An 11,687-nucleotide genomic window follows, 5' to 3' on the forward strand; every position below is an offset into this window, starting at 1 on the left:
GGCCGGGCACTGAACGTCTGCTGCTCTCCGCCTCCCGCCGCTCTCCGCGTGCTCCGGGGGCCAGGCGCTGGCCGGCACAGAGCACGGCCCGTGGGTGGGCTGCGGGCGGGCAGGGGCACAGGCACAGGGCTGCGCGGCGTCCGCGGCCAACGGAGAGGAGTCAGCCGCAAGATGGCGGCGGCGCGCGGCAAGGCTCCTCCGCCGCCGGGGGAAGCCCTCAACGGCCCGGGTGCGGCGTGACCCTGCTGCGTCCTTTACCCCGAGGGCTGCTCCGGCTCTCGGGAGCTGCCTTCCCGGACAGGAGTGCAGCGAGCTCCTGCCTCCAGCGGAGACCGAGCTCCCTGCTGCCACCTGCCCTCAGCCGAGTTCAGGGCCCGGTCCGGCGGCCAGGCGCTGCCTCCCCGCGGGGGAGAAGAGACTTGGGGCAGAGCCTCCAGGGGCAAAACACAATCCCCGGCTCCAGCTGAGGCCAGCGCGCGGCTCACCGGCATTTATCTGCCTGAGTCAGGGCTACCGCCCTCCGCGCGGCGCGGGCCGATAGCGGGGCTGGCCCCCATCCTTCCTGCCTGAGGGGCAGCCCTCAGCGCTGCACTTTGTGCACTAATTCAAACTGTTTTAGCAGTTAAGAGTACCTAAAACCAAAACGCCATGTTTGCCACATGTCATCTGTTCCCAAGGCGGGTAGCAAGTCAATGATTTCACCGGTAAAAACTAAGATACAGCTTTCTCATGGCTTCCCGTTTGTAATGCGATTGAGGAGACAGCAGTTCACATCGCCCATTTTCTAGAAACTAAGCCAGATACTGCTGCCACAAAGTGTGTGAAGTTGTGTCTAATGTATACTTTCTTCTGTCATTTATTTGACCTAAACCAGATTGTCTTACTTGTTAACTGTACCAGACATATGGCAATAGGTGTTTAACTGTAGCAGGTGAACTATCCTGTCAGGCACGATGCCATCCGGAGTACTCATGTTCAGTTTTTCCCCTTCCAAACTGGGAACTTCAAGCAAAAACAGAACTGCTCCTCTTCCACATAACACGCAAAGGAGACCTAAACAGAGGGGAAAGGCAAAGAACACCCAAAACAATACGTGTGGTGAGTGACAGTTTATGAAGCGCTGTCTCAGATGTGATGTAAGACATTCACCGAGTCAGTTCAATTTACAAGGTCTGCCGTCAAAACGCTTGCAGGAGCCTTACCTGAGAAACAATGCAGATAGATACTATATATAAAGAGCAGCAACATCAGTAATAACAACAAAGACACCCAAACTGCACACACTTGAGAGAATTAAACGAGAAGCCAGGATATGGTTAAGAAAATTCCATAAAGAATGCAGGCAGGGATAGAAACTTTTGGGGCTAAAAATGACTGTTGAAAACTTTTAGAAAGTACCATATTGTTGATATTGCAGGTCTTCTTTCATCTTAATTTGAAGGTACTGATGCTTAATGAGTTAATTTTTGTGTTGCTGTGTTAAAAATACATACACTTGCTACAGACCCCAACTGACATTCAGCAGTGATGCTGACACATTTGTTTGGCGCCTGACAAAGGCCACTTTGAAACAGACTTGGATTTGTTTTCAGAAGTACAGTATAATGGGATCTTTCAGAGTTTTTGGCTTTCTTCCTTGCACTCTTCCTTATAGAAATGACATGCCTTAGAGGGACATGCTCTAGGGAGCAGCAACAGAGGCATACCAGACTGTACTAAGAAATTTTGGCATGAACTTACGCCTTCCCTTCTCTTGAACTCATTTTTTCCTCTTAGAAAGATCACTGGTGAGTCAGCATTTAATAGAACATTTAAAATATGATCATCCTTCACTCCATTTTTTTATAAAAGCATAAATTTGACTGGATAAGCTGCTGGTTGATTGCTGTTGATATCCACCAACCAACAGCATGTTTTTCCAGGGGATGAGCAGTTACAGAACAGAGGGCTGTATTTCCACCTGGGCTCTAGCATGTACACACTCCTAGATAAGGAAAGTGCACTTGACCAAAGTCTTGTGTTTTCTGTTGTGGAACACTGAGGAATGGAAATATTCAAAAGTATGGCATTGTATCACCAAAGGCACATGATAAGATTTAAAAAAAAAATAGAAAAAATACAATTAAATTATATTCAGCATTTAGATTAAAGTTGTGTGAACTAAAGCTGCTGTCAAAAAAAAAAAGGAAGATGGTATGCACTAAAATAAATAATTAGGAACTGATATAGGATATTCTTTGTGTTCCAGCACCCTGCATTTATAATACAGTTTACTTTGCTTTTAAGATCATTCTAAGCTGAGCGTGGCAGTCATGAACAGCAGTTCCTGTGGAGTTTCACCCAATGCACAGAAGTATCTGAAAGTATTATTCACTAATAAAACCCCCAACATTTGAGCTAGCAATGACCATAGCTCTAATATTCTAAGATATGAGGAAGGCAAGTTTTTTGTCTACAGACTACTGAGAGAACAGATTTATACAGTGCATCAGCAGTTGATCACATCTGTCCTCTACCACTGGCAACTCAACTTCAGCAGTTTAACTGTAGATCGCAGAAAACACCATGACTTGCGTGGAAAAGCCAAGCTTTCTGATAGCTACTGAATGGACATAAAACTGAAAGTTGTCCACAAAATCTTAATTTGATCCTCCTGAGCATCCCCATACCATTCATTATGTAATCATGAACTGCTTCCCCCCCTTGATTTTTGTTCTGTTTTAATGCAAATTGGATGTTTCTGTCCATTTATGTGCCATCAAAGTAGTCAACCAAGTGTATGGGAGAGACAGTTCCTGACTTTTTGATCCAAGCAACAGCTCGACCAGTGAACAGCAGCTGGAACAACTATTACATGAGTTGTGCTGCTGACCTGTGGCTTTCATCATACTCATTTACCTATCACAATTACACGTGCACAGGCTGGCCCCACACAGGAACTGCAAGAGGCCTAGCTCTCAATGAGAACAGGCATCAGATAATTTACCATTTAAGATCTAGCAGTGACTGCATGCAAACACATTTTTCAAAGGCATACAATTGAGCCAATTTGGACAGATTTTCAGGGGACCACAAATATATCTTTGTACTTGGTGTGAAGGCCGCTTTACTGGTAAACTGCAAGTGCTTGTTGCAAAGCCTAAAAGCCTGGAGTATTCTAAAGAAAAACCCTCATGAATTTATTGTGAGCAAGTACATTTCTCCAGTTTGTTTCTGAAAAATACTGAAAGTAATTGCTAGGGTATGGTGATAACTGAAAGACAGCACTGCCATACAATGGGAAGTGCCAGGTGAGCTTCAAAGCAGCACTACTGGTTGAAAATGTAGCACCAACATCTCCCTAAATAACCTCTCAGTAGGATATGACAAAAAGTGACTTTGTAATACTAGACAGAAGAAAAAGAATACATAGGATGAGAAGACAGCAGGAATGATGGCAGATGCATCAGGATGAAATCTGCCTGGAAATCTACAGGTGTAATCTCAATGCGATCTCCAGACAGCTGTGCAGCTAGTTTTCAACAGCATGTAAAGATCTAACTATCTTACTAACATAGTAATTACAACAATGGGTAGATAGAGAGACTAGCACTTCTTAGGTAATCTCTTTGTATTCAATTACAGGAAAAATGTACTTACTCAATGCTCTAGGAAAAATACTTACTCAGTGCTCTCTGGCTATTGACAGTGAGCCAAATTTTAAATGAAAACTGGGCTTATGCCTAGTGACCTTGTAACTATACTACTGGAAGAAGTACTGTTCTCATACTGCTCCGTGTTTAACAAGTAAATGGATGATATAATGTACAAGGCAGGGACTTGCGCTCAACCTGTGTTAAATTTTCTAAACAGACGCCATCTGAAAGTGCATGTCTGACTCTGGTTACCTAAAAATGCATTGCAGAACTCGAAGTCTGTTGGTTTCTAACACCTGTTCTATTGCAGTTGTGCGTAGGATGTTCAGGAAGAACATGAAGTGTTTATCTGTATCTAGATGTGTCTGATCACTTACGTTGACTCACAGGGTAACCAGAAAATAAACTATAGCTTACAGTATACCTATGCTTGATGAGGCAGTTAAGCAACAAGGGAAACCTGAAGAAAATTAACCTGTAGACAGGCAATAGGGGATTTCTTCTCTGTAGGGGGGTGTCAAATAAAAAGCACTTAACAGTCCCATGAAAGAATTTCTCAAGCTTTGGAGGCTTAAACGCCATGAAAAATCCAGCATTGGTGTCCCTGAGAACAATCTAACCCAGAGGCTGGCAGAGTGCCTACCCATATGGTGTAACCCACAAGCTTGAAGCTTGTTAACGTAGAAATTAGGAGGGATACACTGAATGTTTACATTCATTTTTATTACCTTGGAATGGTTCTGTGAAACATCTTCCTCCTCAAGAAAGCTATTTATCTGCTCATCTGCAATTTCATAGTAGTGCTCCTAATTATATCAGTTATGAAAACTTAACTGGCATTTTTTATATAGTATCTTTTGTAAGACAGTGTGGATGTTCAAGCTGTTTTTGCAAAGTCCATGTTTACTGTACCGTACTCACTCACCTCCACTTTGTTCTGCAACTGAGACAAGGGCATGTGTTATTTGCTCTGCACCTACAGCTATTGATTGCTGTAGGTGCAGAGCAAGTATGTATGTCACAGAGCTGTAGGTTCAATTCTAGTCTCCAGAGTCTAGTATCTACCAAAAGAAAATACAGAAAGCTAATACAGTCAGCTTGCAGAAAGTCAGACTAAGACTTCAGCAATAATTATATGTTCAGGTCTGTTGAAAGGGACCGCTCTTGCAAGAAAGCACAGTAAATATTGGTCCTGGTGAAATTCACCTCTCTAAAGCAAAAAGGAAAGAAAAAAAGTTCAAATTGGATTGCAGTGAATTCAGTAAATATCAGAATAGCCCCATATGACTTCAGTAATGTGAACTTTTTCTGAAATTGCTTTCAGGGAGACAAAGCAATGTTGTAGAGACCTCCTAAATGTATGAATTCCATCACTGGTGCTAGAGTATCAACCTGTTACTTGATTCAGCAATAGGGTAAGTTCGCTGAAGTCAAATACAAGTGATCAAAGATGAGTTAACAAGTTAACCAGTCTAACTGGGAATGGAAGGAAAGGAGCATACAAGAGTCATGCAAAAAGGTATTGTCCATTTACCTAGTATTATGGTTAGGGCTGTGTTAATTTTCCACCCTAGGTTTCTTACTTTCAAGTCCCAGATAAATATTAATAATTGAGTGGTACAGGAGTGGGAACAGTTTGAGATTGATACCTCTGGGGAGGGTTTTATACCCTTACATTCTACATGCTGGTCTATCACACACTGTTCACAGGCCTCTTGGTCCAATGGTGACTTTTGATCAAAGTCTCCTTGGCCATCACTGGGTTCTTGCATTGTCTCCAAGTGGGCAGCACGTTCTGATCTCTCTGCACGTTGCTTCCTGGTAATGGGTGCAACGCCTTTATTTTCAGACTGGCAATGTTCTCCATGTCTTCATTTACATAACTAAGCACAGATTGAAAATTAAATTCAGCTTTATCTAGGTGGGAGTTAGCTGCTTTCAGCCTAAGGCTCCAGCAACTTCAGCTTCCCATGCTAAGTGACTACTCATACTAAGCAAAGCCACCTCGTAAAAAAAAAAAAATCAGTTTAAAGAATTCAGCTAACTAAACTTAATTCGCAAAAAGCTGTGTCTACTGTATCTAGATATTTACAATAATTTTTCACATTTTCGCATACCCATATGGTTACCAGTATGTGGTGAATCATTAAGAACAAGGCATAAGAGTTGCAGCTCTTTCTTGACCTAAAATACCCCATTCATTGAGTTTCACATAGGTAGCTTGTTACTTACATAGTCTCAGTACTCTTACTGCCCAGTCACTGTAAGAGTACTCAAATTCAGCCTGATTCCTCCGAAACAAAACAAAAGAAGAGTTATCAGTACTGCACACAAATAAATGCTGCTTTGCTCAGGAAAACTGTGCTAAAATAAGCTGCACTGATTGAATAAGATGTTTCTGATGTGAGATCTGCTGCACCTGTTGTTTATTCAGCAAGCAATTGACTAGTAAAGAAACCCATACAAACAACTCCCCCAAAACAAATAAACAGGAAAAAAAAATAATCTTGTCATCACTAATTAAAATCTTTAGGAATATTTTTTTAATAGGACCCAAATACCTTTAAACTCTCTCCACTTACTAGGTGTACCTTTGTGATCGTATAATATGCCATCATTTTTCAAGCCACTATTTATTACACAAACAGTCTAAATGTAATTCAGCAAGTGTATTGATTGCAGTGTGTTGCCTCCTGTGGCAGAAATACAGTAGTTTTTTTGTTCATTTATGTCATCTTTATTTCACCACCTCTACAGCATTCAGTTCTTTGTTACTTTGTTACAGAGGCATATGAATATACCCTCATCTTCCTGAATTCTTCTGCATAAAGCTAGTGTACCTATACTTTTTTCATACTTCTCCCTCTGTAGATTCTTCCCTTGATATTGTTTCTTCATCATACCTTTTTCCTGATTATGTTCAGCCACTTGGCATTTAATTTAAATTCATGGCCAATGTTTTAATCTCTTACGGAGTGCCAAAGTGATTGTGTTTTCTATTTCTTTGACTCACAATGCAAAGGAATTTATTTCTTCTGTTATATATTTGAATAAATACTGGTTTGAAGACTGCAGTACTTTCAGAGTGGCTTTCTTACAACCGTTGCTTCAACTTGACATTTTCAATTCAAAAAGTATTTTATTTTAATTTTTACCTTCTCCACCTCCAGTTAAACTTTTGCTAAAGACTTTATTTGTCTAGGTCTAATAGCATGCTGCTTTCAGTTGAAAGGGAGTAGAATCAGGTGTGTTACTCTGTTGCATCATTTTTATGCCAATACTGGAATTTTACTTACAATTTTACAATTAAGAGTTGTGTAACTGCATGGAGGATCAGGTTGTATATGTCTGGAATGAGCACAGTGTTGTACCAACAGTGAAACAGTGCATAGTGTTGCTGAAATGATGAGCTGTACATTGGCATTTGCTCATACCCCAAACCATACAATCAGAGGTGTCAACAGTTAAATACTAGGACCACAGTTTATGAATTGCTTCTCCTGCAAGCAGTGGAATAGTAGTGAAACACATCTGGTTGAGCTAACCCCCATGCTTTGGCACTGATGAGAAAGCTGCTGTCCTGGCTGGGCATTGCTGCATCAGCCAGAGGTGCCCTGGCACCCCCCTCACACATGCCACCCCACTGCTGTCCCACTGGGAAGCAGCCGCTCTTACAAAGAATTCAAGCAACTCCCGAAGGAGTCAGGGTTTCAAAGCCAAATGTGAGTGGCAAGAGGAAGAAAAGGTGACTAGTTGGCAGGCTGGCTAGCTCCTGCAGCCTGCCTTCATGCTGCCAAGGGAGTGAGCAAAGGTGGTTTCGAAATGAGCTGCTGCAACTTGAGTCATTATCTGCAGCTCTGTTCCCACACCCGTGGATGGGACAGAGGCCTTTGCCCAGCTGAAGTCCTCAGCAATGACCCCCCTTCAGGGAAGCCCTCGTTTCACCTGCTTGCTTCAGCAGAGCTTGGCAAACTGCCATTTGGAATCACAGTTGTCATCTGCTGTGGGAACTACAGCCTTTCATAAAGCCAAATCAGCTTCTATATGAAAATGGGGAGGAGGTAAAAGCTGGTTAAAATAATGAGAGGCTGAGAAATAACCCTTTAAAGTAAAATTCCCTGGTGATGATTGGAGGGAAGATCCTTGCTGATAACCGACTGTCTACATGTTCTTCCATAATGTATTGAGCCTCTGTTTGCCTCAAATGCAAAGTTTAGATAACTTACAGGACACAAAGCTTCTTTGCATCAGAGACAGAGTATTTCTCGATATAATGAGAAATTCCTAGGCTGGATGTTCATCATATCTACTCCCACCTGCTTAGTTAAAAACAAACATACAAGGTTTCTCATTTTCTGATGCATGCTTTTACTTGGACTTACATTAGACATGTTTGCAGCTAAAAAATGGATTTGAAGTTTCCCCCCCCACTACACAAGTAGCCAGTACATGTATGAGAATGGAGTGAAGGTCCTGGCATAGAGGGTATGTGGTAACTCTCTTAGAAAACACAGCAGGATTTTTGGGTTTAGATCAGCAATGATGTGTAGCAAACACACCAACCCCACAGTTGATAGGCATTTGAATGAAGACACAGCAGCAGTCCTGCAGGCATAGTTGAGGAGAATAACCTATATATTTAGAGGTAACAAAGAGGTTATCTGTATGTTTCCAAACAAAGGTTCCCGGGTTTTGTAAGTAACCCAAGCTCCTGGCCAAAAAGCAGAAGTGAGAGTTTCTATTTTAAAAAAGGAGGGGAAAACCAACCTCAACAGAAAGATTTGAGCAATATGCAGGAAGGGCTGGTGTTCAGGCAGCAGAGAAAGTACTAATGGGCTTTGCAGACTCTGGCAGACACTGCAATGGGTGTTATTTAGGAGATATGCTAGTTCCAGTCAATGTATGTATGACAGAGGGTGGGCCACTTTTACTCATGGCCTTTACCTTGCTCTCTTCACAAGCGGTCTGAACACTTCAGCCACCTTTTGCTCACATGGCTTGGGAGTGCTCAGCCTTCAGCTGCGTGGGCTCTGCTACTCAACAGTTTACTGTAACTTCTGCTAGAATGGAGAAGGAAAGGAAAGACCCATTTTCACAGCCCTGCATACATGAATGCTCACTTCAAGTTGGGCAGGATGTGGGATAAAGAACTGTCTAAACACCCATCTTTGCGTGAACACAAAAGCAGTTTCAGATGAGAATTAGTTATGTGCCTGATCATGTGTATGTAGTGTTTGCACAAGCTTGGACCCAAACAATCTTGCACACAAGTAAATGCAGAAGGTAGCCAAAGTGATGTCCTTTGGGATGGAAATGGTTTTGAAAAGGGATAAAGCTCTGCCCAAGCCACAGATGCAGAAACTGTTGTGGTTTAAGCCCAGCCAGCAACCCAGAAACCATGCAGCCATTCGCTCACTCCCCCTCCCTTCCTTTCCCTGCTCCCAGAGAGATGGGGAGGAGAATCGAAAGAATGTAACTCCCACGGGTAGAGATAAGAGCAGTCCTAAGTAACTAAGGTATAACACAAACCACTGCTGCTACCACCAGTAGTAATAATAATGATAAGGGAAATAACAAAGGAAGAGAATACAACTGCTCACCACCCACTGACCGATACCCAGCCCGACCCGAGCAGTGATCTAGCCCTTCCCTACTGTGAGGTAATGCCAAAGATGCATGGAGCCTCTGGAATCAGTAGGGATTACTAGTTCCTATTTTGGCAAGAGGATGAACAGCAACCAACAGCCCCTCTGCCTGCCCTTACCTTTAAGGTATTTAGGCAGAGAATTTCTGCTGTATTCTAGGGGGAAAAAGAACCCAAACCCAAAACCAAACAAAAAAAACCCCTAGTCTTATTGTCCCATATTAAAAATAAAGTATTTCTGTAGGCAAAACTCCAGCACTCTTGAAGAAAAAAAAACTTTTTTATTTGAGGAAGAAAAATAGAATGGTAAAACCAGGAAAAATTATGAAAATTAGAAGTGCCCTACTGTAGTGTAGTAGAAAGCTTGGCAATAGCATACAGGCAGCATTCATGAAAGATTCCTATTTTACATTTTGAATGTAGCTTCTGCAGAAATCATGTATCTTAAGCCATAAATTTGTGGTTTAAGTTAGAAGAAGTGATTATCTGATGTTTTTATTCAGTAGACCGATGGATGTTGGACACAGTGAGCGTTAGCATCACCACCCAATTTATTCTCTCTCTTTTAATCAAAGTACTTTTTTGTCAGTCATCCCTGACTCAGGATTATTTCTGTACCTGGACTGCTATTGAGATTTTTAGGTAGCTTAAGAGCCTGATTGCCAATGCAGGAAATAACGAAAGTATGAAAGATCATTACTGTTTCAAATGACTGTGACCTACCTAATTCTGCTGAAATTAAGATTCTTAGGTATCAGAATTTAATGTTTAACTATCTGTTTCCGTCAGCTATGAAAGAATAGAATAAACCAGCAGCTTTTTTTTTTTAACAGTTGGAAAATCCGGATGGATTTTTCTATCCATTATGGAGGGAATCCATTATGCAGTCTTTCCCACAGAGTTTTGATCATTGAAAGTGAAAGTTTAACACAACAGAGACATTTTCTTTTCCATTCAGATGCCACCTTACAGCCTTTGAGGACTGTAAGATTTGCAAGCAGTTTTGCTTCATTTTGGGAAGTGATAGCAGAGCTACTTACCATGGGTCTGATAAGTAAGAGAGCACTTACTTTGCTAGGATGCAAATGACTGGATTAATGAAGCTTGTAGGAGATTTCCTAGGCATGAGAAAGGCAATGGGAAGGAGACATCAAATAAGCATCTTCTGAGACTTCTGGCAGCATTAATAAATTCTTAGAGGAGTGCTTTCATGAATTATAGAAAGACAAGTTATTATTGGTGAAGTCAAGAAACAAAGAAATGCTACATCATCCTACAATGTGAAACAATGATTCTGCTCAGAGGTGTCTTTATAAGACCTGTGCATTAGTCAGTGGATGTAATCCATGTTCAGAGGCTTTTACTAGCTCACATTAGTGAGAGAAATTACTTGCATGACTTTTTATTCCTAGCACTGATGCAATATCTACCGTGTGGAGACAAAGTGCCATCCTCTTTACATTTATGCTTCCCCAAAGGTTTTGATTAGCAGCCTGCAGTTGTGTAACCACATGTAGGCCAAGCATCACAGATAACCCAAAGGCGTAACAACCAGCAGGGTACAGAGAAGGCTACTGAGGCCCTCATGTGCTCTGCAAAGTTTTATTGTGTCATATTTGAAAGAAGGAGTGGAGCCCAGGCACAGCTTTGTTTGTACACAGAAGTTAATGTGTACGTATAATGTAATTTTTGTTTATGAAAAAAAGTTACTTGATTTTAAGTTGGCATGCACACCAAACACAGCTTGAAAGAGTAAGTATGAAACTTATAAGAGGATTACAGAGAGTAGTATTCAACAAGTAAAAAAGATGAACTCCTTTAAAAGTGTAACCACACATTTTCATTATGTCTAAAATAAAATGCATAGGACCTCTTAAGAGCATAACAGAAAATGAAACTTGGAGTCAAGCTTACGTCATGTTAGACATTTGAGTAGCTCTCAGACAACCATAAGACAGCAGAAGAACCTGTTATGAATTGCTCATTATACTTGCTGTTAGCCAGAATAAAACAAATCCTGAAGGCTTTTGTTTTGTTAGCAAATTGTTGTACAGAGATGCATGGACCAATATTTAGCCCCCTGGTTGATAACTGGCTAGGACCAATTTACTATTTTCAATGTGAAATGGAGTCAGACTAGGTGGGAGGGCAGGAGGGAGCAGCCTGCATATACAGGGCACGAAGGTCACTGGAAATTGTTGAACCGTGATGTTGTATATTTATATGTGTGCTGCGTGCAACACGTGAGCCTTCCTGCAACTGCAGGGAACAGTCAGAACTGTTTTACGGTGTAGTCTGTGGGTTTAGTTTAAAGCAACAGCATTTTTTGAGTTAAATGGAGGCAGGACTATGTTGTGGTCATGACTAAGCCACAGCATGCAAAGTTCAGTTCCCTCTTCTTGACTCCA

The sequence above is a fragment of the Pezoporus flaviventris genome, unplaced genomic scaffold (assembly GCF_033815535.1).
Source record: "Pezoporus flaviventris isolate CSIRO_AGI_PZ_B2104156 unplaced genomic scaffold, CSIRO_AGI_Pfla_v1 ptg000001l, whole genome shotgun sequence".
NCBI classification, from domain to species: domain Eukaryota; kingdom Metazoa; phylum Chordata; class Aves; order Psittaciformes; family Psittacidae; genus Pezoporus; species Pezoporus flaviventris.